General features: G+C 53.4%; 1 long non-coding RNA gene across 1 annotated transcript; it reads right to left on the bottom strand.

The window, feature by feature from the left end:
• Positions 1-4617: 4617 nt before the first annotated feature.
• Positions 4618-6494, bottom strand: LOC139683270 (uncharacterized). The gene is made up of 3 exons (XR_011699762.1): positions 6423-6494; positions 5294-5418; positions 4618-5045 (listed from the first exon to the last, which is right to left on the bottom strand). It is a non-coding gene; the product is annotated as an uncharacterized lncRNA (long non-coding RNA).
• Positions 6495-22660: the final 16166 nt, after the last annotated feature.

Raw genomic sequence — 22660 nt, 5'->3', positions numbered from 1 at the left:
AGGATGAGCTCAGCTCTTCTCAGACATCCCCCTTTGCTGCTCTCAGAGCCCAGACTGGGTTGACTTTGCAGGGATGGGATGAGGAGCAGCACAAGCCACGACAGGAGCTCCAAAGCACCTCCAGACACGCTCAGCTCTCTCGGGGTCTCTGGGCCGTGGCAGCCTGGGCTGGATGGCAGGCTATGATTTGTTGTCACCTTTATAAACAGAACAACAAAATCACTAGTCTTCCACACAGAGCCAGACCAGCAGAGCGGCGCTTCCTCCTCAGGGACGGCCTCCCACACGTCTTCTGTGCTTGTCCTTCCTCAGTTTGCTCAGCCTTTAATGCTTGTTCTTGTCTCTCCGTTCAGGGGTGGATGCTGCTCCTTGCAGAGTTCCTCCTGAGACCAGGGCAAATCTCCCTGTAATCATCTCTCCAATTTGTGGCTGTTCCCACGAGTTTCTGCTCCATTTTCTCCCCCCAGAGCCTCTGCAGGGACATCAGGGCTCAGCAGGGGCTCCTCTTTCCTTACCCTGTGATAAACTTCTCCAGGAGTGTTCTGTCAACCTGTCTGGCTCCCAGTTATACTTCATTCTGACTAAAATAAGCAAATGCAGTGTATGGTGGGGAATGCTGGAGAAAAGGACTCAGCAAAGGAAAGATAATGATAGTGCCGAGTTTCCTGGAATCCCACTGAGAGGCTGATTTGAGCAAGAAAAACAAACCCCTTTTGCCGTTTCCTTTCTTTGGATTTGTTGATGAGCAATCTCCAGTTCGCCCCAGGTCCAGCTTTGCTTTCACTCCCCAGCTTTTCTCTGTTAATACCTCACATATGGCACGGGTAAGGTGTGAAAGGACAATGCTGGCTCACATCCATGGAGAGGATCTGACTTTATTCCTTGTCTGAGTGAGGCTTTACTTACCTCAGCCACTGAAATCAGGCAGGGAACAGCATCCTGCCCATCTTCACCAAGCCTGTCAGATGGACTTCTGTAACCAGCTGGCAAAAAAAAGGAAAAGAAACAAAACTATCCCTCAGGATCTGCTGCTCCTTTCATGGGAGGAGAAAGAGTGTGGAGCAACAGGAGAGGGTTTGCTGCTGCTGCTGCTGACAGGGGTTGTGTCCTGTGTGAGCTCACAGGGAGCAGCCCCATCCCTCCCCCTCTTCTCCCCCCTGTTTTTAACATATGTGCTTTCTGTGCACACTTTAATCAAACTCCAGATGGGTTGTTTCAGTCGGGGGATTTGTGCTGCTCTGAGATAAGAGTCCTTTGTGCTGGCCTAGGTAGCAGGAGTGTTTGTGATAGCTGGAGCTGATACCAGGAGATGTCCAGGTGGTCTTATTTAACAGGGAGCATTAGTGATCCTGCCATTGTCCAGGAAATCAGATAAACCCGGGCCCAGGTGTTACCCAAGCCCTGTTTGTGTAAGGACAGTGCCAACTGCTGCCTGCACTGCCCCACAGAGCAGAGGGGGGTGTCTGGGCAGGATCTGCCACCCCCAAACTGCCCGGGGGCACCACTGAGGGGGAAACATTTCAGCAGGAGCTGGACTTGGGTGATCCTCGTGGGTCCCTTCCAGCCCAGGATATTCTTTGGTTCTAATCCAAATCTCAAATGGAACAGCAGTGAGCCCCACACTGAATATGAGTTCACTGTGACACCTGCCTGGCCTTGGATTTCCTAAATTGAAGCATTTCACCTAAACCATCATGTACTTTCCTCCCAGCCCTCCCACAGAGAGGCCTCTGATGAAAACATTTGGAGAATGAGACAGTTTAGAAATAAAAATTCAGGACAATTCACTCTTCAGCCCGGGATAATTAGAAGAGAGGATGAATTGTACAGATGGGTGAACATGAGAGAGAGAACACAGGTTTGGGAATTGCCAACCTGGACTGTAATTTCAGGTGACAAGGACACTCTTCAGTCCTTGTTCTGGATTGACACTGCCTGGCACAGCAATGCACCAGCTCCAGGAAGGGATTTACCACAAATCATTGCTAGAAAATCACCTAAAAATCAAGACAAAGGAAGTATGAGCAAGGCCTGATCTCTTCTGCTGGTTTTACACACAGACATTGCCTTTTCAGAGTAGAAAACATAAATTCCAGGCTCAGAGCCATGTCTGGACTGCAGCTCGAGGGGTCTGTCTCTTTAGGGCCATATTTCTCAATGTGATATTTTCAGGACAGGATCTGCCACCTCTTGTTTGTCCCAAAGATTTCAGGGACATGGGAGCTCCTCATCCCACTGGCAGCTGGGAGGCTGCTGGAGTTCTCTGGGAATTGTTTGTATGGATGGGAGCTCAACTTAGTGCAGACCACGGGGAAAGGGCCTGGTTAGGAGGAGTGGGGACTCGTGGCCTCCAGCTCTGCCAGAACAGACTCATCATGGAGAGATCCCCAGCTGCCCTTCCAGGCTGGAAATTAAACAAACAGTATTTCCTCAATACCAGACCACAGGGATGGCTGAGAGAACAATGTGGCCTTATTGCTGTTATTTCCTTTGGTTCCAGGCTCTGTCCTCTGCCCCCACCTCCTCCCCAGCCCCGTGGTGCCCACTTTACCCCATTTGTCATTTATTACACTGCTTTAAAGAGAGGCAGGGGGAAAAGGCTCAGTGCAAATTATATTTTGAGCTGTTGTGCTTTGCCTCTTTGGCAGATAATAAATCTCTCTGGCAATGCTCCTCTGTATAGGATTTGTCATTAAATGCAATTAAACAAACCCTGCAGGTGTCCATGATCAGGCCTGCAGCAGCCCATTCACAACTGCAATGTTATTATCAGCCTGACAACAAAACACCAGATATTTCCTGAGCTGCTCTGATCGATGAGCTTGCCTGACTTGGAACCAGAGGGAGGAGAAAAGGGGGACCAGAGCAGTTCAAATGCTCTTTAGAATTATTGATGGGAAAGTCAAAAAGCTGCTCAGCAATCAGAGGGAAGGAGAAGAGAGAAAAAGGCAGAGGGATGGGAGAGCTGAGAGGGGAAAACCAGAAAGGAGGGTTTGGGAGTGAGAAGGTAGAAATGAGGCAAGATATCACATGGCACCCATCTACCCAATGAGTTGGTCAATGCACAGGACTGGGATTTAGGAGGAGAGGAAGGTATTTTTGGGGTGATTCTTTGGCAGTTATTGGGCTTTTAGTGTTAAGGACTCTTGCAGACTCCCCCTGCAGCAGCACAAATTCTGCTCTCACCCTGATGGGACTGGCAGGTTGACCTGTTGTCCAGTGCTGTTTGTCTGTCCATAAACTGTGGCCAGATGGGTGGATCAGACACCCACCTGATTGCAAATCCCACCTGGAACAGCCAAAGGAATTGGCTTTTACAAGCCCAGGTTGGATGGGGCTTGGAGCGACCTGGTCTAGGGGAAGGTGTCCCTGCCCATGGCAGGGAGTTGGGGTGAGATGGGCTTGGAGGCTCTTTCCAAGCCACACCATCCCAGGATTCTGTGATTCTGTGTGTGCCTCTCCCTGTCCATCCTCAGCCACGGGGAGCATGTCCTGGCACAGCCTGGGGAAGCGCCAGCTCCGGAGCTGCTGCTGACAGGCCTTGTCCAGAGCAGAAACAGCAACAACATTCACACCTGAATTGCTGTGTGCTCTGACAGTGAGGAGCAGGAAGGCAGCTCCTGTGGTGCCATGTCAGGCAGCCTGTGGAGTGTGAAGGTCAGGGCCCCACCAGGGACCGGCTGCACCGTGCCCAGCACAGACACTGTGCCAGCACTGCCCGAATCCTTCCGCCTGACTCGTCTGCTCAGCGCAGCCTCGGGGCCCTCCCGGCATGAACCTCGCTCCTCTCACCCCAGGAATCCTGGTCTAACCCTTGGGGCACACGTGGAATGGCAGGGACAAGGGACAAAGCTCTTCCTACTGTTCTAGTGCTGCTGAAAACAAGGGATGTGGGGGTTGGATAAAGGGAGATAAGGGAGTGGTGTGAGTACAGTGTAAGGGGGTTATTCGACCAAAAAAACCCTATGTAGGGGTCTTTGATTAAGATTTTGTAGCCTCATCTGTAGGACAAACAACACAGGACCTGTTTCATGCCATCCAAGACCACACTGGCATTGTGGCAGAGGGAGCCAGGAGTTCTGGGATCAGTCTGTGGGGCTCAGGATGACAATTCCCTGGACACTGCATCTGGATTGCTCTGCTGCTCTCTGTTCCCTGGCTCCAGGTCAGGCCACACCCCCATACCCAAGAATCCTCCTTTCCTTCCTGTCCTACTCAAACTTTGGAGCATTTCCTTCAACCCCTTTGTCCTTCTTTCCACAGTGTATTCCCACTTCACCTGCTGGTTTGTGCCATTAGCAAACCAGTGTGTGACAATCTGCTGGCACCAACAGCACTGGTGTGTTGAAGGTGGCAGGAGGGCTCTGTCCCTGTGGCACCACAGAATTTGGCCATCAAGTCTGGCTGCAAAGTGTCAGTTCACTGGCCACACCAGTGAGGGTGGTCCTTGGGTCAGTGGGGGTCTGCAAGGGCATGGAAAAATCCACAGCTACCAGTGCTGGTCATGGAATCCCAGAATGATTTGGGTTGGAAGGACCTTAAAGCTCATCCAGTGCCACCCCTGCCATGGGCAGGGACATCTCCCACTATCCCAGGGTGCTCCAAGCCCTGTCCAGCCTGGCTGGTGGGGAACCCCCCAGGTCTCCATGAGTGTGTGGGAGTGGGCAGGGAGCAGGGTGGGAGCTGCAGGGGCTGAGGGAGCAGAGAAAGGGCAGAAGGGAAATGCACATCAGGCTGCGTTGACTTCAGTGAACCAACAAACACATTTTTCCCCCCTGCTTTCCACCTCCTTCCTCCCCAGCAGCTCCTCTCTCCGTGCTGCTCCTCTCCCTTTGTGCACCTCTTACCCGCTCTCTCCTCTCCAAACAGGTGCAGTTGCCACTCAATAGACTTTAATTACCACTTCAAGGGCTCTCACCGGGGGCTGCGGGAGGGTGGAGATGAATTTTCCCGAGGATTATGTGTGTCTGAGTTCTCTTCAGTCAGATGGCAATATTGCTGTCAGCCTGGATCCTTCGAGAGATCCCTTCTCCATGTTCTCTCTGCTGGTGTTAACAAAAAGAAAAACTGCTGCTGAAGTGAAAAAAAAATCCCAGCCATTAGCTGGATTAATTAGCAGGACAGCAAACAGGTCTGCAGAAAGATATTATAGAAAATTTAAAACCCAGGAGTCCCAGCTGGGCTTCTAAGCCATTGTTTCTGCTTGCAAATCAGCAGTGGAGAGCTCAGCATCTCCCAGGGTTTCTCTGGGAGACTGGGCTCTAAAAATACAGGTTGTTTTTAACCACTTTACCTTCCCTTTCGCCCCGTGCTCTTCCCATCACGGCTCAGCAGAGACACTGTGAGTGCATCCTGGTGGGGCCCTGGGGACTCCTCAGGGGGACGTGGCAGTCCCTTCTGGCTTCAGCACAGCCTGCTCTGATGGAGGAATTAGTCCCAATGTTTAACTAGTAACATAACAGCATTTTTATTATTAAGAGCCTCTTCAAAAGACTAATCCTGGAGAATGTGGAGCAGCTGATGTCTGGTGGAGATGCCTGGAATTGTTTGCCTGGGATGTGAGTGTGCACACAGCAGTTTAGGTACATGCAGGGAGGAGCTGGGAATATAACAGGATCTTTTGGGACTGAGAAAACTTCCAAATATTTAAAAAATCATTTCTTCTGCTCAACATTAACATTTCTAATTCTTTCACAAAATGAAATGCAGGAAGGGGTTTGCTCTGGAGCAAATTAAGCAACATTTTCTCCTGCCAAAATTAAGTTTGTTTCCCTAAACAAGCAATTCAGCAAACTGGGGAAACTCTGTAGCCAAATCTGCATTTTTGCAGATGTGTTTTGCATTTTGCCCAGCCCCAGAACATCTGCACACGTCCAACATCTGGGCTCCTGTTTGGCTTCTGCAGAGTCCGTGGCCAAGGGCAGCACAGTGCAGGCTCTGCCCTCCCCTCTGCATCCCTGGTCCAGCTGCTGTCCCTGGGCAGTGTCCCCACTCCTCATCCCTCTGCATCCCTAAACCAGCTGCTGTCCCTGGGCAGTGTCCCCACTCCTCATCCCTCTGCATCCCTGCCCTGGTCCAGCTGCTGTCCCTGGGACAGTGTCCAGGCTCCTCATCCCTCTGCATCCCTAAACCAGCTGCTGTCCCTGGGGCATTGTCCCCACTCCTCATCCCTCTTCATCCCTAAACCAGCTGCTGTCCCTGGGGCAGTGTCCAGGCTCCTCATCCCTCTGCACCCCTGCCCTGGTCCAGCTGCTGTCCCTGGGGCATTGTCCCCACTCCTCATCCCTCTGCATCCCTAAACCAGCTGCTGTCCCTGGGCATTGTCCCCACTCCTCATCCCTCTGTATCCCTAAACCAGCTGCTGTCCCTGGGCAGTGTCCAGGCTCCTCATCCCTCAGGATTATCCACACTGAGGGTCTCACCTGACTCTGCACCCGCTCGTGTCCCTCTGGCACCGCACCCGCTCCCGTCTGCTCCGCGCTCGGAGAGTCTGGTGGCACCTGCAGCACAAAGACAGAAGGGAGGAAGGGAGGACACCTGGACAACCCACACGGAGTGGTGAACGTTGGACTCAGGGAGCTCAGAGTTCTTTTCCAACCTTAAACACTGTACAATATGCTGGGGAAGGAGCAGAGAGATCCTGGTGGCACATCAGCCCCGAGACATCCTTTGGTCTCTGCTCATATTGCGCTTCTCCCGCCCTGGGCTGGGGGTGCAGCTGTGCCCCAGGAGTGAGGAGGTGGCTGGTACAGGTCCTGGGTGGGCACAGGAAGAGCCACAGTGCTGTGCCCACAGGAGATTTTTCTCCCTGTGCCAGCATAGTGTGTTTGCAGCTCTTCCTTTGGGATTTCTCCTCACTCAGGGAGTCCACTCTCCTTTATTCCTGCAGCCCCTTCACCTGCAGTCCCTTCACCTGCACTCCCTTTCTTTTCTGCTCCTCTCCTTCCCAGCCTCTGGAGCTCTGCCAGCCCTCCTGACATTCCCACTCTCATTCCTGACATTCCCACTCTTATTTCTCAGGTTGTCTCCTTCTCATGTAACTTTCAGATCTGAAGATTTAAAATCCTTCTGTCTCCATCACCTTTTCCTTCCCCCTTCCCTTCCTTCTGCATTTTGCTTTCCCAGCCCATCTGCCACGTTCTCCTGCCATTTCTTGGGACTGGGATGAACATTGATCACAGCCATCTCAAGCCCATCTCTCTTTTTTCCCAAAGAGCCGATGAAAATGTCACCCATGAGATAATAATCATGTTGCTCACGTCCCTTAATTGCTCTCAAAGTACACGTCGAGGCTTCAGAGCCTCTTTGAAAGGCAGGGTCTGGCCTTTGGCACATTATTGACAGGCTGTTGATAGGCCCCTTTGTTGAGGAGCAATTTTGTCCCTTTTCCTGTACAATTTTTTGGTTTTTTTAAAGACAGCCCTTTCAGAGAGAGTAGATTTTTAAAACAGAGTTGAGCTTTGAATGGACAGGCATCAGAGTTCTTCTGAGGAGAGGTGGCACATGTGGGAGATGAGCTACCAGAACACTTCATCCAGAACTCCATACAAGAACTCAAACTGTGGTGACTGATAACTTCAGCCTCGCTGCTTTTCAGTCCTCCCCCTCTCAGACCTGGTAACAAGATGGTTTTGTGCAGTGTGTTACTAACTGGACATCTCGTGTGTTCCAGTCCAACATGTGAAAGTTGACACTTGAGCTGTGCAGCAACTGATTTGTATCTATTAATGATAATTCTTTGAGGGTTTTTAATACCTGCTGATTAAAGTGGACTGAGATCTTCTTGTCACAGCAGCCCCTCATGGTCTCAAAAGCTTTGCAGGTCTGGGGCAAGGGAGGAGTGTGAGCAGAACAAGCCCAGCTGCTGTGCCATGGCTGTCATGGGCAGCTACCCTCTGTCAGCACGGGGGCTCTGGGGCAGAAACCTGAGCAATTCCCACCTCAGCTGCTCTTCCCAGGGGCTCCACATTCATCCTTTCCCTGCAGATCTCTGGAACCAGCCCCTAGTGTGAGAGGGGTGCCCCTTGTGTGAGAGGGGTGCCCCTGGAGTGAGAGGGGTGCCCTGGAGTGAGAGGGGTGCCCCTGGAGTGAGAGGGGTTCCTCTGGAGTGAGAGGGGTTCCTCTGGAGTGAGAGGGGTGCCCTGGAGTGAGAGGGGTGCCCTGGTGTGAGAGGGGTGCCCTGGTGTTAGAGGGGTGCCCCTTGTGTTAGAGGGGTTCCTCTGGAGTGAGAGGGGTGCCCCTGGAGTGAGAGGGGTGCCCCTGGAGTGAGAGGGGTTCCTCTGGTGTGAGAGGGGTGCCCCTGGAGTGAGAGGGGTGCCCTGGGGCAGATGTGCAGGTGCATCTCAGGGTGACTCAGCAAAGCTGTCCCAGACAGTTCCCAATCCTGACCAGAATCTGCAGGTTCTGTGCAACTCACCCCCAATTCTTGAGAGGAATGAAATTCTTCCCTCTCTGACCAATGTCCCTTGGAAGGGTTTTGCCCTGACCAGCCCCGACGGAGCCGCCGCGCTCGGAGCCGCCGCCGCGCCTGTTAACGGGGAGCCAGCCCTGTGATGGGAGCCTGTGCAGCATCCCAAGGCCTGCATTGGGCCATGCCTGGAGCAGCCCTGGGATAGTCCAGGGGGCTGCCTGCAGGGAATCACCTCCAGCCCCCTGCCTGCCCCAACCCAGTGCTCTGCCTGCAGGGAATCACCTCCAGCCCCCTGCCTGCCCCAACCCAGTGCTCTGCCTGCAGGGAATCACCCCCAGCCCCCCTCCTGCCCCTAACCCAGTGCTCTGCCTGCAGGGAATCACCCCCAGCCCCCTGCCTGCCCCTAACCCAGTGCTCTGCCTGCAGGGAATCACCCCCAGCCCCCCTCCTGCCCCTAACCCAGTGCTCTGCCTGCAGGGAATCACCCCCAGCCCCCTGCCTGCCCCAACCCAGAGCTCTGCCTGCAGGGAATCACCCCCAGCCCCCCTCCTGCCCCTAACCCAGTGCTCTGCCTGCAGGGAATCACCCCCAGCCCCCTGCCTGCCCCAACCCAGTGCTCTGCCTGCAGGGAATCACCCCCAGCCCCTGCCTGCCCCTAACCCAGTGCTCTGCCTGCAGGGAATCATCCCCAGCCCCCTGCCTGCCCCTAACCCAGTGCTCTGCCTGCAGGGAATCACCCCCAGCCCCCTGCCTGCCCCTAACCCAGTGCTCTGCCTGCAGGGAATCACCCCCAGCCCCCTGCCTGCCCCTAACCCAGTGCTCTGCCTGCAGGGAATCACCCCCAGCCCCTGGCTGGCCCAACCCAGTGCTCTGCCTGCAGGGAATCATCCCCAGCCCCTGCCTGGCCCAACCCAGTGCTCTGCCTGCAGCTATTCCAAGAAACAGCTCCAGGCATGACAAAGTTTAGCCCCTCATTTATGCACCAGCGACAAGGTGGGGAAATGCCTTTTGATTGTGGATGAGAAGGGAAAGTGCAGGGGCTGTGGCATTCAGAGAAACCTCCAGCACTCTGGGATTTGGTTGTTGAGCACTGGGAGGGACTGGAAGCCCCAGAACTTCACTGGTTCAGTCAAACCATGAGCAACACTTGAAAAACATCATCCACCTTGAACTTATCTTTGAGTCCTGCTTGATTCAAATGGTGCATCCCAGCATTTCCCATCCCAGAAACCTGTTTCATACATCACCCCCACCTAAATACACATTCTGAGTGTATCAAACACACCTCACAGGGAGCACAACACACACACATTTGGGTTGGTGTGTGTTACACAGAACAACTCCATTCAGGAAAAATTCAGGAAAAGGGATCCTTCCAAACCCATTCACTCACTGACAGACCAGCAGAAGAACACAATGCCTCTCTCCTAGAAAAAAAAATCAGCTAATTTATTTTTCAAAGTTCTGAACTCATTAGCAGGCAATTATTGTTCACCCACCTTTGCAGCCCCTCGTGGGGTCTGCCCAGAGCTCCAAACAACCTCCATCAGTGTGCAGGGGGAAGTGCTGAAATAAAATGTTGTCTGAATTAGATGGGGTGGATTGGAAAGGTGATAAAAGCTAAGCTGGGAGAAAATAAGATGATAAATAGGTCTGGCAAGATAGATGGATAATCTTCCTCCCAGGCCAAACCTGACAGGATAATCACCTTTTTCTGTTCTCCAGTTCCATTTGCTCTCAGAGCTCCAGAGCTTTACAAATATCACTGAATTTGGTTTTCTGGCACCCTGGAAATGGGGATCACAATGTCCATCTTTACAGACAAGGGACCTCAGGTGCCTGACTTAGGAGTGGCTTCAGGTTTAAGATTGGGATTGCCCAAATCAGCCCTTTCTGCAGACAGGGACCCCCTGTCTGAGGGCAGGAACAAAGGGAAGTTTTCCATCACTTCAGGGCATTGATTTCTCCATGACCCTTCGACTGCCAAACGGAGCAACAGAATATTTGATTAGCCAGAATTACAGACCACAACATTAATAATTTTGTGAGCTCAGCTGGCAAGATTTGTACTTGTTCTTGCTGGGAATGGTGCAATTTTCTCCTCTGCTCTAATGGCTGGGTGCATTGTCACCCTGTGGGACCAGGGACTGGCTACTGCTTCTGATCTGGGGTCCTGAATCCATGCAATTCTCACCCAGGCTGGAGCCTTGCAGGTGGACTGTTCATCATGGCTCTGGATTTTCCAAAGAATTCAGCAATTTTGGATGGCTTATATCTGTGTTTGAGACCCTTTGAAAGATTACTAAAGGCAGGTGCTTCGAGGGCCCTGAAAATCAGGATTAATTGGAACGTGTCGTGCTGGGCACCTGAAAACACCAAATGCTTTGGAAAATCACAGGGGAGGGGATTCTGTTTCTGAACATGACTTGGGAAGGCTGCAGAGCCTTAAGTAACACAGGATAAAGAGAAGATCTTTGCATGTTATTAGGGAAGCTTCCTTTAATCCTCAGTGCTTGACTTGAGGTGGTATTTGATTCCTGAGCGAGTTCAGTGCTGAAGTTTGAGCAAATGCTTTTGTGTTTCCCTGATATTGTGTCACTTACTGTAGGTTTGGTTTAGGGAAATTTCTGAGTAGGTCTCTAAATTAAAATAGATCAAAAGGCAAAGCTCTCCCCTTGAGTAGAACAGGCAGGTTTCCTGTGTGCCCACACCGTCACCTGCAGAGCCAGACTGTGCCAGCAATATGGGAATATGTGGGAATGGCCTGATCCAGCCAGGAGAGTAACGAGCTCTGGGAAGGCTCCAGGCTCTGCTGAGCCCAACAAAAACGTGGCAGTGAGATTTGTTCCTGTGCAGGGTCAAACTGCAGGGCTGAGCTGGGCTGGGGCACAGGCTGGGTGGTCCTGGTGCAATTCCTCTCAGTCTCAGTGAGTCCTGAAGACTCCAGACATCCTGGGAAGCCTTGGCATACTCAAGCACAGAGATCAGAATTGCATATTGTCTGAGCTGTCCCTGAGCTACTTTTTTTTCTTATTTTGTCTCTAGGCTGAAATTTAGGAGATTTTATTACATTAATATTCCAGCATCTGTTTTAGTAAGGACACAGGTTAGAAAAGTATCTCAGCATTCCAAGACAGATCAATTAATAGGATTTAGCAGTTAATTTAGAACCCCACTCCTATTCATGTGCAGGTGAGGTGTTTGCTGACTTGTTTTACAAACCCCACCACAGCACCAGTTTGCTCTGAACTCCTTCAGTTTTACCAAGGTGTTAAATAATGACAAATTTTGAGGCCACACACACCCCAACAGCCTTTCAGGGAACACCTGCCCTGTGCAGAACATCTGCACCAATTTTATCTCCTCCTTTCCATCCCTTCCATGCTTTGAGTCCTTTCCTGGACCTTGGGGTGGTTTCAAGGGAGGTTTATTTCCTTTGCTTTCCTGGAGGGGGTTGAATTCAGTAACTTAACAGAGGGAACTCCTGTTGATGGAGAGAGACTCTTTACAAGGGATGGAGGGACAGGACACAGGGAATGGCTTCCCACTGCCAGAGGGCAGGGATAGGTGGGATATTGGGAAGGAATTCCTGGCTATGAGGGTGGGCAGGCCCTGGCACAGGTTGGGCAGAGAAGCTGTGGCTGCCCCATCCCTGGGAGTGTCCAAGGCCAGGGTGGAGAAGAGAAGCTCCAGGGAGACCTGAGAGCCCCTTGCAGAGCCCAGAGGGGCTCCAGGAGAGCTGGAGAGGGACCTGCAAGGGATGGAGGGACAGGACAAGGGAATGGCTTCCCAGTGCCAGAGGGCAGGGATAGGTGGGATATTGGGAAGGAATTTTTGGCTGGGAGGGTGGGCAGGCCCTGGCACAGGTGCCCAGAGAAGCTGTGGCTGCCCCAGCCCTGGGAGTGTCCAAGGCCAGGATGGACCAACTGGGACAGTGGGAGGTGACTCTGCCCATGGCAGGGGTAGCACTGGGTGGGCTTTGAGGTCCTTCCAACCCAAACCACTCTGTGACTTGGACAAGCAGAAAAGCCAAATTCTTGGCTCACAGTTCCTTCAGAACGAGGCACCCAGACCAGGTGTGTGGGGCAGAACAAACTCTGCCAAGGGGGTGCCCTCTCTGTGCTCATCCAAGCTCCAAAGCTGTCACAGATGTGGCTCCTGAAACCCACTCCCTTCTCCCTGCTGAGCTTCCCAAGCACCTCCCAGGCCCCAGCCACGACCAGGTGCCACCATTGCAGTGCAGGGGCAGTGACAGAGACAAATATTTGTGCAAGGCAGAGTGTCTGTCTGTCTGTCTGTCTGCTGGGAGCAGGAGAGGGGAGGGGAGGGAGGATCCTGCCTTTGGCAGTGTTTATTTCTATTTAATTTGACCTCACAAAGACCTCTATGGAGTTTATTTCCAACAAAACTTCCAATGTTTCCTTCCCACAGGTGAGGTGGGACCTGCCTGCCAGACTGATTTCCAGTCTAGTCATTTTGCTGAGCACTGAAATGATCAGGAATTAAACTGAATTTAGTTCAGACCTTACCCTGAGTCCCCTGTGCTGCAGAGACCTCTGGCAGGGACAGGTTGGGCCCTTCTATGAGACCTCCAGAAAACTGCCAGTAAAAAATGGAAAAGTGACAAAATATGCCCTGAACAACTGGAAATGTACCTTTGATTAAGCAATACTCTGAACAGCACAAAATTTAGTTACCTTTGAGGGTATGATATCATCTGTCCTCCTATTTTTTATATTAAATATGAAATCCAATTAGGCAATTTCCCAGAATGCAGAGATGAACCCACAAAAGCAGAAATAGGTATTTGCTGCAATATCATTTTCTGGCTGTTTGGGGGGCAAAGAACACGATTTTTTCCACTTATTTTACAGCAGAACTTCAAAGGGAAATGCCTGATATTGGTGGTGGAAGGGACAGGGCACTGCCCAGGCAACCTGAGCAGAAGGTTCCACTTAGGGCAGCTCAGAGTCCCCGGGCACACAGAACTGATGGGAGATGGGAAAAGGTTTAAAGGAGATAACCAAGATATCTCTCCATCAAATTCCACAGGGAAGCACTTCCCCTCCACAGGTTTTCCAATGTCTATAACATGTCTCTGAAGCCTGTGTGGATGTTCAAGGCCTTAAAGGAAATAACTTTCTTTTCAAGTGTTTTCCTCCTTTTTTTTCCCCCTAAATATTTAATTCTGAAACAGCAAATAGAAATTTCCTTAAAATGGAGAACAGCTTGTTGCCTTTTCCTCCCAGAGACCAACATTTCTGAGGGAAAATCCAGGTGTACAGAGAGGAGATGGGGCCAGGCTGAGCCTGCATTGGATCCCCTTGTTGAGCCTCTGCTCAGCCAAGGTTTAAACACACGTTTAGCAAAGCTGGGGCAGAATTTCCCAGGCAAGGGATTTGTTCAGTGACTACCTCAGCTTCCAAAAATGGAGATAAAACAAATGCAGCAAATCACTTCAGCTGACAAGAGTGCTGTGAAATGCTCCATTTCCAAAGTGCTCAAACATTTTATCTTTTTTGGGGTTTGGTTTAGTAATCTAAAGAGGGAATAATGTCTTGTATTACCTTGAGTCACAGTCAAATACTTTGTTGCTTTAATTTTGTCAAAATTAAAAAAAAAAAAGCCAAACAACAAAAAAGCAAAAACAATCAAACAAAAAAACCAAAACAACACCCCCCCCCCCACGCTTTGTTTAATTTGAGGTCACTCCATTTCTAATTTCTTTTTTTTTTTTTTAAGGGAACATTTTGAGGAAAAATCCAGTCTGGTTTGGCCATTGAGCACTTCGATATGACACAGACTGTCAACAGACCCAAAGTGTTCCACCACATCATGGCAAATTCTGAGTACTCAGACAGAAACAACTGTGGGTAAGAATATTTTCAAACAGCTGTCCATTGCAGCATTGGCTCCCAACAGCACCTTGCTGAAATATCCTGTTTCTCCTACAAACCAGGCAAATTAAGGGCAACTTTCCCCACAAACTACGAGTCAGCTGCATTTTCAAACCAAGAATTTGGGGTTTTCTGGCAGAAATCTTTGATGTTGAGCAGATGCACAGTGCAGGTTACATTTGGATCCATAAAATCCTTGCTGGCTTCCCAAACGGTTTTATTCCCTGCCCTACCCCAGGCTGGGAGTGTGTCTCGCCTGGGCAGGGATGTTTGGAAAACATCAGTGCCAACCCATCCCGTCCATGCCCGTGTCCCAGCTCAGCCAGCCCTCGGCTCTCGGCCAGACCCCACCTGCGGTCCGGGAGCCCTGCCCGGGGCCGTGGGTGCCCCCCGAGCTCCGCGTGCTCTGCCCGGGTAGGGCTGGACCGGGACACGGACCGGGCACCGCTGCCCTGGCACGGGGCACCCGCGGGCAGGTGGACGGGCTGTGCCTTCCCCTTTCCCCGCTCTCGGCCTCCCCTCTCCCGGGGCACAGACCCCTCCGGGGCTGGACTCACCCTGGCCCGGGGAACCGTCCAGCGTCGCCTCGGGGAGCCGGTGCTGCTCTCCCGGGACAGTCCTGCCCGCCCTGCCCGGGCCGGGCCGGGGTGCCCGGCTGTGTCCCGGTCCAGCCTGGCCAGAGGTGCCGCCGGCGCTGTCCGTGGTGCTGATCGCGGTCCCACCGCCCGGGATCCGTCGAGATGGCCCCGGGATCCAGCCGGGATGCGCCGGGATGCCCCCGGAATCCGGGACCCCTCGGTCGCCGCTGCCCCGGGGCCAGGGTCGGGGGAAGCCGTGCCCTCTCCCCGGGCATCCCTCGCCCCTCGGCCGGTGCCTGCACCGGAGGAGCCTCCGGCAGAGGCGGGAGCGGCTCCACAGGTGCCCGGGGACCCTCGCGGGGCTCACCGGCCCGGGGCTCCCTCGCGGCGGAGGGGCCGGCGGAGCTGCCCGGCCTCTGCCTCGGGGCTTTATGCGCCGCCGGGGGGGCGGCGGGGCCGCGGCTGCCGGGCGGGGACTGTCGGGCTCGGCCAACGGCGGCGGCCGCGGCAGCGCCAGCATTACATCATGGCCCCGCCCGCGCCTCGGCCCCCCGTGCCCACCGGCGGCGCGGGAGAGAAGGGACACGGCAACAGGTCCGGCCCGGGCACTGACCCTGCTGCGGGGCACGGGCTCGGGGCTCCCCCCGGGAGGAGCGGGGATAGGGGGACAGCGGGGACAGAGGGGACAGCGGAGACAGCAGAGGAGCAGGGACAGCGGGGGGAGAGGGGACAGAGGGGGAGCAGGGACAGGGGAGACAGCGAGGACAGAAGGGGGAGAGGGGACAGACGTGACAGCGGGGACAAAAGGGGAGAAGGGAGAGGGGACGGCGGAGACAGCCGGGGCAGCAGGGACAGCGGGGACAGAGGGGACAGAGGAAACAGGGGGACAGAGGGGACGGCGGAGACAGCCGGGGCAGCAGGGACAGCGGGGACAGAGGGGACAGAGGAAACAGGGGGACAGAGAGGACAGCCCGCCCCGAGCGCCCCGCGCGCCAGTCCGAGCCAGGACTTTGGGCTTTGCGGGTCCGCGTTTCCCGGGATCAAACCCCACAGCCGGCTCTTCCCACCAGTGTCCCTCGGCCTGGGGAGGGACTCTGCGTCCCTGTCCCGCCGACAAGCACAGCTCCGCCCCAAATTCGCAGCCTTTACCATCCTGCTGTCCAAGCGGGCACAGACCCCAACCCTCCATTCCGTCCCAGACACACCGAGCTGTCGGGCAGCCCAGATGTGAGCGCCTCGAACCCGTCAGGATCTCTCCTGTTCCCAGAGCAGGGAGGTCACACAAATATTGCCTCGGGAGTGCCAGAGAGCACAGCACTCGCCAGCAAAAACAGATTTATTCCCTAACCCCCACCTCGGCTGGGCTGGGTTTGTGTTGTGCCTCTTAGGTTGCAAATACACAGATTACAGACATCAGTTCTTCAAGACTGCCCTAAATTATCCTAAATGGTCAGCTGAGGTAAAGCTTTGTCTTCTGGTATATCCCGTGCACGGGATGTGTTCTCACGTGATACCAAAGAAAAAACTTGTTTGCAACATTAATTAGATAAAAATCACAACGATCCAGAGTTGAAGGCTTGGTCTGGGTGATATTTGAGACCCACATTCAGGTTTGTTTTGGGAAATTTCTGATATGGATGATCTATGGGTAACTATGAGGCTCCTAAGACCTGTAAGTAAGAGCAGATGAGAGGAAGGAGCCCCTTTTCAAGTGGCACTGGATGCTATTCAAATTACAGCACAATTAGAATAACACCAGGTGCTCTGTTTCCAACTCTTTATTTGTTTTCTGCACCATTCTGGATTATGGGCCAAATCCTTTGCCTGGCTCACACCAGCCCAGAACCCCCTGGCCACTGCAAGTGGTGTTGTTGCTGGGCTCGAGCAGAGTCCCTGCAGGTGACACAAAGCTCTGGGTACCCCTGGAGGCGGGAGGAGAACGGCAGGACCCGCCGAGCTCGCCGAGCGTTAGTCACAGCACGGAGAATGTGGGCTGGTGTTCTGGGAAAAGAGGATGTTACCGCCTCGTTAGTGCCTGGCCTTGGACGTGCCTCTGGCAGAGATTTTCATCCAGGAGCCAAATCTGGAAGTCGTTGCTCTTGGCTCTGTCCTGGCAAAGCAGCAGTTTGGGGGAAATGTGAACAGGACGGGAGCTGAAGCTGCAAAAAGCATCACATGGGAAGTGCAGAGAATACAAAATCAAAGGATGGTTTCATTTAAAAGGGACCTTAAAGCTCAGCTTGTCCCACCCCCTGCCATGGGCAGGGACACCTTCCACTAGACCAGGTTGCTCCATTTTTCCCCAATATTCCATCTAGCCCTGCCCTTGGATGGGGTTACTCCCTTGGTTGGGAATGGCACTGGGAAGCCATTCCCTGTGTCCTGTCCCTCCATCCCTTGTCCCAAGTCCCTCTTCAGTTCTCCTGGAGCCCCTTTAGGCCCTGGCAGGGGCTCTCAGGTCTCCCTGGAGCCTTCTCTTCTCCAGGTGAGCCCCCTCAGCTCTTCCAGCTTGTCCTTAGTTCCCATTCTCTGCATCTACAAAGAGCAGCCATTTCACAGTGGTTCACAAGGGATGAGACGTGTCCAGGCTCTGCCTGTTTTCCTGAGAGCTGCAGCCTCTTCTCTTAGGGCTACTGGGCAGGACTTCAGACTCGAGTCATCTCTGTGCCATCTAAGAAGTAATTTTGGCCAGCAAATTCAGTTGAGATTTCAGAAACATGATTCTCAAAAGGATCCCAGGGGTGAACACGAGCTTTACCAGTCCTGCCCAAAGTGTCTCAAGCCTGAGCTACTCATTCAAAAGATGCATTTGAAATGTTGGGCTTATTATGAGTAGGGACCAGAAAACCACCTGTGTCCGTGGCACATTCATCCTCTCTGGCTTTTCCACCTCGGGAGCCTCCTCTGCCTCACTCGTTTGCATTCGAGATTTGTATCACTGGAAGAGGGGATCGGATGGATTTCTTTTCATGGGGAAAGTCTGGGATGAACTTAGAATCCACAACAGGAAAGGTCACTGTTGATTTCATTATTTCAAGTTGTTTTGCACCCCCTACCCGGAGCAGCCCTCGCGGCTCGATAATTAGCACCGAAGCGAAGGGGGAGCGCGCTGGACTTTGGCCCCGTCTGACCCGCCTCATACAACAGGTCTGATTAACGCGCCTGGTCACATGGCAGCTGCCAGCGACTTGTTGCTGGGCATCCAGAGGTTTCCAAGGGAACCGCTCCTTCTCCTGCCGCCGCTCCTCACCGAGCGCAGGAGAGCCGCGGGTCGGTTCCGAGCGCCGGGCGGAGCCGGGAGGGAAGGAGGGTGGAGAAACCTCCAGAAGAGAAAGGACCCGCCTGCAATTCGGTGCTGCTCCGTGGGGAGCGGCTCGCACAGATCCTGCTGAGATCAGCACCCCCCCTGGGCACCCTCCCTGGGCACCCTCCCCCTGCATCCTCTCTGGGCACCCTCTCTGTGCCCCCTCCCTGTGCATCCTCCCTGTGCATCCTCCCTCTGCATCCTCCCTCTGCATCCTCCCTGTGCATCCTCCCTGTGCCCCCTCTCTGTGCCCCCCTCCCTCTGCATCCTCCCTGTGCACCCTCTCTGTGCTCCCTCTCTGTGCCCCCTCCCTGTGCATCCTCCCTGTGCCCCCTCTCTGTGCCCCCCCTCCCTCTGCACCTTCCTGTGCCTCTTCCCTGTGCATCCTCCCTGTGCCCCCTCTCTGTGCTCCCTCTCTGTCCCCTCCCTCTGCCCCCTCCCTGTGCATCCTCGCTGTCCATCCTCCCTGTGCCCTCTGCCCGTGCCCCCTCCCCTGCCCTCAGCCGCACCATCCCACTCGCCCCCGTCCCACCAAACCCACATCCCACCCGCCCCGCAGCTCCGAACCGCGGGCACAGCCGCGCTCCCGGCGCGGGGATCCTGCTCCGCACGGAGGAGCCCAAGCGCACGCCTGAGACCCCTTTGCTGAGGGGTGTTTCAAACTCTTTTGCTCACAAAGACCTCGAGGGACGGATCCAGCGCCGCGCGGAGCTTTCCGCGGATCCTTTGCGGGCTGGCCCGGAGCTGCCGAGCAGACGGATCATCCCTGCCTGCCCCGAGCCCCTGTGGCTGCCCACGCTCTGGAGCGCTGCCCACCCCTCCGTGTGTGCCCCCTGGCACCCACCCTGCCCAGCTGGAGCTCCTGCAGGTTCACACACACACCACAGAGTCACAGACACCTTCACCCTGGAAAAAGAGCTCCAGGATCACCGAGTCCAACTGTTAACCCAGCACTGCCAAACCTACCTACAAACCCTCTGGCAGTGCTAAGGGAAACATGTCTCAAACATTTCCTCACACCTCTGACCTCCCAAAATCTTGCTCCTTTTCCCGGGGAAGGTAATGCATCCTTGCTAACTCTGGATAAAGCAGCTTTCAGGAGATGCTTATCCACTTTTATCTAATCTTCCAGGTTGCAGCGTGTGCCTGCAGGACTAAAAGATGTGAATGGCTTTATGTACCAAACTGGATTTAGAATCCTGTAATCACAGAAGGATTTAGGCTGGGAGGGACCTTGAAGATCATCCAGTTCTAACCCCTGTCATGGGCAGGGAACCTTCCACTAGACCATTTACATGATGGGGAGGAGAAGATTCAGAGTCTGGTTCCTCTGCCTCTTAACTGGGTTTTAATCGGAACACGGTGTTTGATACAGGAGGTGTATCCGACTGAGGAGAAACGTTATTTGGACTCAGCTCAAAGGATTAAGCAAGAGGAGTGTCCTGGTTTGGGCTGGGATAATGTTGACTTTCATTCCAACAGCTGGAGGCACCACAAAAACTGCACGTCAGACAGTCCAAGCTGACGATGCCCCAGGAAAGTCCAAGCCTGGGAGGGGCAGAAAGGGCTCTGAGTGAGCAGCAGCTCGTTAGAGCCAAGGGCTGGGGGGTCGGGCCGAGCTCCCCTCCCCGCTCGGGTCACACCGTGGGCAGAAAGGACGGGCATGTTTGTGTGCAATAACCACCTCTAATGAGTGTCTGCCAAAAGCACAGCCGGGAGCGGCTCCCGCCCCGGGGCAGCGGCGCTGCCTCTCCCTGCCTTCATCTCGGCCTTGTTCTGAGCCCCACGTGCGTGTGCTTGAACTGGTGACACTGAGACCATCACACACATAATGAGGACAAAGAGGTCACCCCAGGAATGTGACTGTCCTTGGTCGGGTTTGTGCTCACGGCTCCTGCGAGAGACTCTCAGCTGCTGCAGCACTTAAAAGGAGAACATTGCAAAGAGAAAGCCCGTGCAAAGAGAGTAAACAAGGGCCCTGAGGGCTGGATCTGTCAGGGACTAGAGCAGCTGGGAAGGAGAGGTCGAGGGGAAAAAATAAAATAAATAAAAACAAGCCGAAGAGCAAACGAGAGCACTGGAGGCGATATTTTCATAAGCATTAAAAGTAGAACCTACACTCCGTTTTCACAAGTGGTTTTAACACTTAGAAGTCAAACTCACATGCCCTGCCAATAAAGTCTGGGCTTGTGTGTCCCTCAGGTATTTCAGCTGCCGTTTCTCACAGCACAACGAGTCGGTGTCCCAGGGAAATTACCAGGCCAGTTTAAAACAAACAAAAAGAAGCACTTTCCCTCACAGAACGTAATTAAATTTGGGAGCTCATTTGCCACAGGATATTGTGTAGCCTGAAAATATAAATGGGTTCAAAAGGTTTTAGACAAGGTTATGGAGGGTTTGGTCTATCAGTGACGATTAAACTTAATAGTTTGGATGCAACATCCAGGCAGACCCTGCAGATTGCTGGAAGCTACAGAACTGCAGGTGGGAGAAGCCTCATTGTTCACACCCCTCCTAAGGTGTCCTGAGGCCCTTCCTCTGCCCACAGCCAGGGCCAGTGCACTGGGATGTGTCTGCTGGGGACCAGTCAGACCATGTTTGCAGTCCTAAACATACCAAGAATCACTAATTTTGGCTTTCAGAGGGATCTCAACACTCAGTCATTTAATAACCCTGATGATTAGTGATCCTCCTCTAGCAGAAGTTGTCCCTGCCCATGGAAGGTTGGAATGAGATGAGCTTTAAGGTCCCTTCCCAAACCATTCTGTGACTCTGTGGTTCTATTGAGCAAATTCAGGAGAAAACCAAACTGTGAGTGAGAGAAGGTGCAGAGGCAAATCCTGCCCTCCCCTGTGGAGAATCTCCAGCACATGAGAGGTGTTTAACCAGAGCAAAATGAGTGAGCCCATTGCTGGTGGGACAGGCTGAGTCCTGAGAAAATCTCTGAGGTGGGTAGAATTACCAAAAATTGCTGCTAATTCTAAACTGACTGGGATCATCAGGGGCCACGTTTGGTCTTGGACACCTAAAGCAGAGAAGAGAGAGCACAGGTCCATCCAGGTCTGTGTGTTGGGTGGGTTTGCACTTCTGGCAGTGGACAGAGATGCTTCCAAAGGGAGATATTCCCCTTCCAACAGACAAGACCAAATTCCAGTAACTGTTCCCTGTGGGTGTGTGAGTTCCTCCTGTTGGGGTTCCTGGAGGCCACATCCAAACCACAACACGCCTGTTCTGCATTTATCCACATCCCTTCTCTGTTTCTCATTTCCTCCTGTTCCCCTCCATGTTTCTCCTCCTTCCCCTGTCTCTGCTGCCCTCCCTGCACCCACTCCAGCTCCAACCCCCAAGCCTTGTTTTGGATGAAAATGATGAAAAATAAACCCCTTGTGAGGAGCTGCAGCGCGTGCTCTGCCAGAGAGTGTGGTCTTATTCATTAAGGGAATGGTCCTGTATGCATTTGGGCCTGTTATCACTAACACTCCAAAGGGAAATGGACTACTTAAACCTATTATATCACTGCTTTATTCACCATGTGCTGCCATTTACCTCCTACATGACGCTGGGCTCTAATAGCAGCAGTTCTGAGAAACCCTGCACATTAGCCACAAGCAGCTCATTAACCCACTGCTTTCATTCTTGCAAAAAACTGGGCTCCAGCCACATGAGAGCTGAGATGGTGAGTGCTCAGCCAGCACCAGGGCAGCTCTGTTGTGCCAGCAGCTCTGGGGGAGCCCCAAACAGAGCAGCCCTGGGGTGGGGGACAGGGATGGGACAGCAGGGGGTGGCACAGGGCCCTGCAGCTGCTGCAGGGAGAGAATCCTCCTCCTGGAGCTCCAAGCCAGGCCCCTGTGTCCTTCCTCGTTGTTGATGCAGCTCCTTCTCAGCCAGAGGGAAAAACGGAAGGAGAGTCCCTGGCTGGGAGCAGCAGAATTAACTCTGGGCAGGGACAATGAGCTCCTCCTCCAGAGCCCTTGAAGCGAATGAAAGGCCCCGTGTCCCAGCCCCAGAGCACACACCAGCGAGTCCTTCTGCTCCTCCACGGACACACAGAAAGCAGCAGCCACATCTGCTCATCAGGAAGAAGAGCCCTGCTGAGGGCTGGCTCTCTCTCCCTGCCCTGCTGCTCCAGGCTGAGGAGCAGAGCTGAGGAGCAGAGCTGAGGAGAAAAGCTGAGGAGAAAAGCTGAGGAGCAGAGCTGAGGAGAAAAGCTGAGGAGAAAAGCTGAGGAGTAAAATAGGAGCAAAGCTGAGGAGAAAAGCTGAGGAGAAAAGCTGAGGAGAAAAACTGAGGAGAAAAGCTGAGGAGAAAAGCTGAGGAGTAAAACAGGAGCAAAGCTGAGGAGAAAAACTGAGGAGAAAAACAGGAGCAAAGCTGAGGAGAAAAGCTGAGGAGAAAAACAGAGGAGAAAAGCTGAGGAGAAAAACTGAGGAGTAAAATAGGAGCAAAGCTGAGGAGAAAAGCTGAGGAGAAA

The sequence above is a fragment of the Pithys albifrons genome, chromosome 27, assembly GCF_047495875.1.
Source record: "Pithys albifrons albifrons isolate INPA30051 chromosome 27, PitAlb_v1, whole genome shotgun sequence".
NCBI lineage: Eukaryota > Metazoa > Chordata > Aves > Passeriformes > Thamnophilidae > Pithys > Pithys albifrons.
Note: the sequence above shows the minus strand (reverse complement) of the source record. Positions and strands in the feature narration are given on the sequence as shown.